The sequence below is a fragment of the Tachypleus tridentatus genome, chromosome 2 (assembly GCF_004210375.1).
Source record: "Tachypleus tridentatus isolate NWPU-2018 chromosome 2, ASM421037v1, whole genome shotgun sequence".
In the NCBI taxonomy this organism is placed as follows: domain Eukaryota; kingdom Metazoa; phylum Arthropoda; class Merostomata; order Xiphosura; family Limulidae; genus Tachypleus; species Tachypleus tridentatus.
Genome location: NC_134826.1, coordinates 102027342 through 102035792, shown reverse-complemented (window position 1 = coordinate 102035792; position 8451 = coordinate 102027342).

The window sequence follows — 8451 nt, the reverse complement described above, 5'->3', positions numbered from 1 at the left end:
AGAATTTAAATTATTGAAGTAGAAATTAGAAACAGACATATATCTATACCACTTATTTTCACCACTTGCACACAGTTGTGGGAAGGTGACTGCTCTCCAAATTGGTGCAGCGTTTTTTATTTTTTTCCGGCTTGTTTTTGGTTATAACAAAAAATATATATATACATTTATACTTAAAACTATTATCATGAAATAAACACAGTTAAAAATTAAGTTTTTTTATTCGTGATAAATTAATTGCGTTCGAATGCTTGTATTTTAACTAAATCATTTCTATTGAACATGCCTCCCAGTGGTACAGTGGTATGTCCACGGACTTATACTGCTAGAAACTATTTTTTGATATATGTGGTGGGCAGAGCACAGATAGCCCTTTGCGTAGCTTTGTGCATAATTACAAAACAAACAAATCTATTGAACATAAATATAGAACTTTAGTGATTATCGTTCCTACATCAGAATTGACGTTTAACAACCCTTTTCTTGCTCCTCCCATGACTTAGTGGTAATCCTGAGGGTTTATAACTCTAAAATTCAGGGATCGATTGTCGTGGAAGGTTTTTTTTTTTTTTTGCTCATTTGTTGTTAAGTACAAAGCTACATGAAAGGCTATCTGTTTTCTGTCCACCAGAAGTATCGAAAAACAGTTTTTAGCTATATATCTTCAGGCTTAATGCTGAAGGAATCGGGGTCCTTATGGTGGCAACTGCACAAAAAAATTTCGTGTAATTCCCCGTTTTATCTTTCTAAAAAAGTTGAAAAGAAAACTAGTAAAATTTTTCTTTTAGTTTACGCTACAGTGAAATGCGTTGGAAGCGGTCGCTTAATATAACGTATGATGCTAAACAAACAAGTATATGAAGTTTCAGGATACTTTCTTTTTTTGGTGAAATAAGCTAAACACTTTACGCTAACAATATTTACAACACTTGTACTGCAAAGGTTGGTATTCGTATAATTCATTACAAAAAGGGAACAATACGGTTTTAGATTAAATTAAAACAATATTAGTAAAAATATTCTACGGTTGAATATTTTTAGACTGCATCGGGCAGGGGCGTAGCAAACGCTTCATGAACCCTGTGTCATGATTTACTATGAAGATGAGGGACGTATTTATCCATCAAATCTTCTCTCACAGTGGCATAGATATAGCAAGATAATTTCCTTTTATTCCCCCTTTTTTGGCCGCGATATAGTGACGTATTGAATGTCTCTGAGTTTGTTTGTTTGTTTTTCAAGTACAAACTTCACTGATTTGAGATATAACTACAGCCGCGGTTATGGAGGATTCCCTCTTTTTGTTTTTCTCCTATCACCTAATGATATAGTATTTCTACATGTGTATGTATTTACAACTAAATGATAGGAGAATTTTAAGATGATTATGCTCAAATAACGGTTACAATCACCATTATTTCTTAAAAGCAATATAATGAGGATTAAATGACTTGGGGTAAATACTGGTTCGTAATTAGTTCGCAACAGGGGTAACAAAGCAACAAATTGTGATGCACTTTAGACTTCAGTTTGAGCAGCACAACTACAAGACATAGAGTTACAGCCAGTTAAATACTACTTATAGCAGCCACTTGGTTACCAATATTGAGATTTAAATATTTGAAAATAGGCAAAAACTGCACATATTATTTTGTAGAGTAGATTATCTGTGTATTACATATCATTTTAAAATTACAGATAACAAACATTAAAATAAAATCATTATTTTAGTTTTCATTTACATATATATATATATATACGCTGTTTCCATTACGGAGTGTAACTACTGTTTCAAGAAATTCATAGTACCTTTGATATCAAGTAGAAAGCCCAACCTAGAAAATTTGTGATTATGATTAGGTAAAAATTAGAACTCCGCGCACATTTTGCCGTTATTGTATGTTTCGACAGCATCAAATGGAACAGAAATGGCAATAAGGCTTACAGAGAAATCCATAGGAAATTCAGACGATGTAGGCATATACTGTTATAAAAATCGACATTAACTAGTAACCATTGACAATTCCTTAAGCAATCACCATTTTGATGTAATTGCCTGAAAATTCTAATCTCTATGTGCGTACTAAGCCAGGACGTAAAATATATTAAGTATAGTTTGGTTTTCATTTTGAAGCGAGAAATATGATGTTTTTCAAGGAACACATAGCTGATTTATCGTATCTAAAACACATTCATATCCGATTACTGACTTGAGATAAATTGTTTTTCACTTATCCTCGATTATTCACATTTTTTTAACTCATTCGTGATTGTTTAATTACATCGTGGTTTGACAAGTTACTTTTTATCATATACTGAGAGATAGGATCCTGATTGTTCGAACTTACAGCAAATTACACTGTGTAACAAAATTTTTACTTTTTCTTGTTTCTGGGCAGAAAGTAGCATTTCCCAATTGCTTATGCCTAAAGTAAATGGAAAAGACCTATTTTTCTCTTCAAACTTTACTTTTGTGACCTGAGTAATGAAATTTAGAAATTAACCTATTTTCTATGTAAGAACAGGCAAATTTGCACATTTTCATTTACATAAGGTTTGAATAAAACAACATATGAATCAAGATTTACATGTATTTATACTAAAGTTATACAAAAGTATTATATAAAATGAATGTTTTTTTCGGGATTTGCGACTGTAATGCAAATCACTTTGACATATCAGCCCCCCAGTATAGTCTCCTATCATGTTGTCGTTATACGCTCCTTGGTAGCGGCTTTCAAAGTCCAGTATATCTTGGTGGAAGCGCTCGCCTTGCTCCTCTGAGTGTCCTTCCGTGTTCTCCTTGAACTTATCAAGATGAGCCTCAAGGGTATGGACTTTTAGAGACATCTTGTAGCCCATTTTGCCGTAGTTCTTCACCAGAACCTCAACCAATTCCACATAATTTTTGGCCCTGTGATTGCCCAAGAAGCCCCGAACCGCTGTGACAAAGCTGCCCCAAGCTTTTTTTTTTCCTTTCTTCTGAGCTTCTCGGGGAATTCTGTGCACTCAAGGGTCTTCTTTATTTGTAGTCCAACGAAGACGCTAGCTTTGACCTTTGCCTCAGACAGCTTAGGAAAAAAGTCTCGAAGGTACTTGAAGGCTGCAGACTCCTTTTCAAGAGCTGTGACAAATTGTTTCATAAGACCCAATTTTATGTGCAATAGTAAGAATAACATCTTCTGGAAGTCAAATAGTGGCTCACACTTGACACTGTGCCTCCCCACAGAGAACTCGGTCCGTTGTGGCCAGTGCTTCCTGTTGTAGTGTGCTATGGTGTCCCTCCTGTCCCAAAGGCAAAGATAACAGGAAAACTTGGTAAAGCCTCCTTGGATACGTCTATGTGTTCACTTAAGCAGCTAGAACTAAACTAAAATAGTGAAAGGTGAGCCCCTGTATATAAATTCTTAAAGGTTCTTGAAAATTCTCGTAAGTTGTATAACATTCTAGAAAATTCTTGAAAATTCTTGTAAGTTCGAGAAAATTCTCTATTTTAGTTTTGGAAAATGGGTAAATTTGAAAAATTCATAACCCAGGTCACAAAAGCAAAGTTTGAAGAGAAAATTAGGTCTTTTCCATTTATTTTAGGCATAAGCAATTGGGAAATAACACTTTCTGCTCAGGAACAAGAAAAAGTAAAAAAATTGTTACATAGTGTTATAACTAATAATGTACTTTGCATACTTTTATTATCCTATAAAGAATGTTTATTTAATTCTTCATAGAATTTAGCATGTAAAATTATCATTTCAGTTTATAAGTATATATATATTCACATATAATGCTTGTTTCACAAATTATAATGTGTAGCGTGAGACATATTCTTATTTTAACCATCTATTCACAGTGGTACGTTTGCAGAGTAACACAAGTATACTTGTGTTAAAGTATAAAGTATACCTGATACTTTATAATGGCTAAAATCAGTACTATATGAGTGGTGTGAGCAGTTTCAACACATTAATGATGCACAACAACTGATGATAAGCTTAGAAAGTTTGTCCTTGTATTCGCCTGAAACAAGTACAAACCAAAAATTCTATTTACATAATTTTCAAAACTCCATTTCATGTACATTTAAACTTGTTAGTTTAGGAAATGGGCCTGGCATGGCCAAGCGCGTAAGGCGTGCGACTCGTAATCCGCGGGTTCGCGCCCGCGTCGCGCTAAACATGCTCGCCATCCCAGCCGTGGGGGCGTATAATGTGACGGTCAATCCCACTATTCGTTGGTAAAAGAGTAGCCCAAGAGTTGGCGGTGGGTGGTGATGACTAGCTGCCTTCCCTCTAGCCTTACACTGCAAAATTAGGGACGGCTAGCACAGATAGCCCTCGAGTAGCTTTGTGCGAAATTCCAAAAACAAACAAACCAAAAACAAAACAAGTTTAGGAAATATATTTTTCACAAATGAACATAATCATAAAAGGGTGTGTGTGTGCGTGTGTTTTCTTATAGCAAAACCACATTGGGCTATCTACTGTATCCATGAGGGGAATGAAACTGCTGATGTTAGCGTCGTAAATCCGAAAACTTACCTTTGTCCCGACAGGGTACAATCGTAAAAGGACTTTTCGTTATAAGTAAAGTGATTATTTCCATAATATTTTCTTCACACGGATTTTAAAAGTGCTATGTTATCTTGCCCATTATGGAAAGATCACAAGCTACATATCAGTGTTCTTTTATAAAACTAACTTTTTGTCATAGCCAAATATGCTATAATGTAAGTAACATTAACAAATATCATACATACTTAATAAAACTTCAACTACTGTTTACACAAACAACTTAGTTTATAACTTTTCTGGATTAACTTTCATATAAATTATGTCTATATCACTATTTGTTCATTACAACTCAGTATCCAATATTGTTTATCGTCTAGAAAGGACAGTAAATAATTTTGTACTTTAAAACAAAAACATTTTATATACTCTAATAAGTAAGAATAAACTGTATTAATCAATTTAAAATAAGTTTTTTCATAATGAAAGAGTGGTTCAGTTGTACTTTTAATATTTACTTAAATATATGAAATGTGTGAGATTTCATTATACAATGAAAGGCAACAATCTGGGTTTTGTATTTCCTGAAAAGGACACTTATTTTCATGTTCAGTTTTATGAGTTACTAGCATTTAAAGGATCTCCACAAATAATAATTAGTATTGTTACTTATTTATCTAGAGCTTGATTCTCACTAACTGCATATAGTCTATATGTTTGCTAGGCCCCTTTCAAACTATTCACATTTTATTGGCTAAATGAGCTTTAATTTTAGAAAATATACAGTATAGAACATCAACTGTAGAAACTTTAGACCTTTTGTATCAAGAGTTCAATTCTACTTGCAATATATATATATATAAGTCTACTTCGGCTCAAAACAAAATCAACATATAAAATGTATGATACTAGCGATTTCATTATGCAATACAAAAAATTATATTTGTATGCACTCAAGTGATAATAGAGTTATTTGTTTCTAGGAAGTGTTGACAAGTTTGGCAACAAACTCAGATATATCCTAACATTTAATATCAGCCTAAAGTTCAGTCGAATCTGAGTTACTTTTCAAATGTAAATACCTTGTTAATTTCATCATTATTAATCAGACTGGTAAGTTCTATTACAAGTAAAAATGGATGATGAACCAACCTTAAAGGTAAACATATCATCACATCACATATATTTCTTTGCTTATAAATCTAATTTCTGTATTTCTTTAGCATAGTGAAGTTTGTTTTCAGTCATATTCATAATATTAATATAAAACATTTCTCTGTGTAAGTGTTACATACTATATTATTTGTCTATTGGGAAAAAAAGAAATGCTTCTGACATTAATAAAATGGCAAAAAAGAATAACTTCAGTAGTCAAGAAGAACCAGTAAAATACAAGAAACAACGATTGAGTTCTTCTGTTTGTTATGTACGTCTTATGATTTCAAATAACTGTAATTTTTTATTTAAATTTAGAAGTTAATTGAATATCCATATTTATTAAATTTATGATATTTGCCAACTAGAATGATACACATAATTTTCTTTCCCAACACAAGTATATTTTAATATATAACGATAATACAATTTATAATAACGGTCATTACAAATAATTATTTACAAACCCACAAACAATATTCAGTTTTCTATCTGGTCTGGAACTGAATGTTTTATCGACAGTCCAGGTCCACGAGGCGCAAATTACTTTTGTGTTAACACAAAGATACATTTCATTGAAGGAAATGTTAGTTAACTGCTCTGTTCTTCATACGTGAGTTTTTCTGCTAAAGTTATGCGATGGCTTCGTAGAAATACTGACGTCTGAAGTTAAATGCTTTGTAATGTTCGAAATCTTTCAATATTCCTAGTCAAATGTCTGTAGTTTTCTGATTAATAATCGTTTGTCACTTTTAAAGCATCCGAGGCTTATAGTATATTGACTCTAACGACCAAACAATTTTACATAACTGTCTCTTGGCACGTCGATCCATAAACATTTGGGAGAGATTACAGAAAGTTCAATTGGCAGAAATACTGGCAATTACTAGTACTTTACATACATCGTACATCGTCGATTCTCACGCTCGAGAATCTTCTACAAATTTAGAGAATAGGCAGGACTTGTGCAACATAAGTTACAAGCATTAAACTGAAATAAACGTAGATATTAAAATAAATGTATAACAGTAAAACCATTACACCTCTCTATTTAAAAAATTAAATAACAAAAATATTATGTATATGTATATAATCAAAATAAATAACCTAATTACCATAAAATTACATAGCACATGAAAGTTCATCACTACAACTATTACCAACCCCTTTGTAATGTTAAACCCCAATCGAACAGTCTTCTATTTTTTCCCTTCATTTGGTTCAGAAACGTCAATAGGTTGTGATCATGTAAATGACGATAGCTTGTTGAGATGCAGATACATATAAACTGAAACGTTCTAAAGCTAACACTAAAGCTAATGTGTTTTTTTTTCCTACATTCGGCTAGTTCTTTGGTGACAGTTAAACATTTTAGAAAAATAACAAACAGGGTGCTCAATACTTTTGTCATCTGATTTTAATAGAATAGCATCAGCACCATAATTACTGGCATCAACAGCTAATGCGAAAGGCTTAACATAATCGGATTCCACCAATACTAGGTAAGTGCACAATAAAGAATTTGACCTTTTCAAAAGCTGAATGACATGTTTCAGACCACTTTACCTTTTGATTTTTTTTCTGTAATTTTGTTAATGGTGTAGTAATGTCAGTAAAATTTTTGCAAAACTTCTAGTAATAACCAGCCATCCCCAAAAATTTCACCAAACTTTTCTTGTTTGTAAGGGTTGAATAATTCATAATGCAATCAACTTGGTCTTGAATTAGAGAAATTTTACCGTGATCTACCACATTATCTAAGTAAACAACTTAGGTGTTATTGGAAATCACAGTATCATCATATAAATTCCAATATCTGATAAATTGTTGAGACGTTGGTTTATCATTCGCTGAAAAGTTGCCTGAGAATTTTCATCCTAAATAGCATTACATTGTACTGGTATTATCCCTTAGGAGTAACAAAAGCAGATATTTCTTTTGCTCTATCAGCTTAAGAAACAGCTTGGTATATCTTCAGTAGGTCACACTTTGTGATACATCTAGCTTTTCTGATTTGATCAATAGAATCCTCCATTCTTGTAATGGGATAAGAATCCATCTTCTTTAAAGCATTTACTTTGCAAAAGTCTATACAAAATCTAACCAAACTGTCAGATATAGGAACCAGTACACAAAGTGAAGACCAATCACTTTTGCTGGTTTCTGTAATGCTATTCTCCAGAATATAGTATATATTCTTTACGGATTTTATCAGCCTTGACTGGATTCACACGATAGAGATGTTGTTTCACAGAAGCATCATCTACATGAACAGCAATGTTGATTTGATTGGAAATGTCCTGAAATATACAATCGTATTCAATCAATAAATTAAGAAGTTGATTTTTTCTTCAGGAGGCAAATGATCGAGTTTTGCGTCAATATTGACCAGAATGTTGGAATTACTCAATTTGGTGTTGCATTCTTCTTCAAGATTTTTATATTTACGGGTGTTTGCGTCAAAGAGGCTGTCATCAATATCAGGAGTACACTTAACAGCTAAAATGTTGTTAGATGCATCTCAGATGTTGATAAGGCTTCAACATATTGCTATGACAAAGCTGGGTAGTCTTTTGACATTCAGGTGTCTTTACAACATAGTATGTCTGATTGACTTTCTGAACAACCTCTAGGGACCATAATACCTAGCTCATAGACCATACTGAGACCATGTCACCAGGATAAAACTTATGCTCTTCCACTTTGCGGTCGTAAATATCTTTTATTCTGTCTTGGAATGACTTCAAATTTTCATGACCCAATTTACAAGCATAACAGTCTGTATTATCTT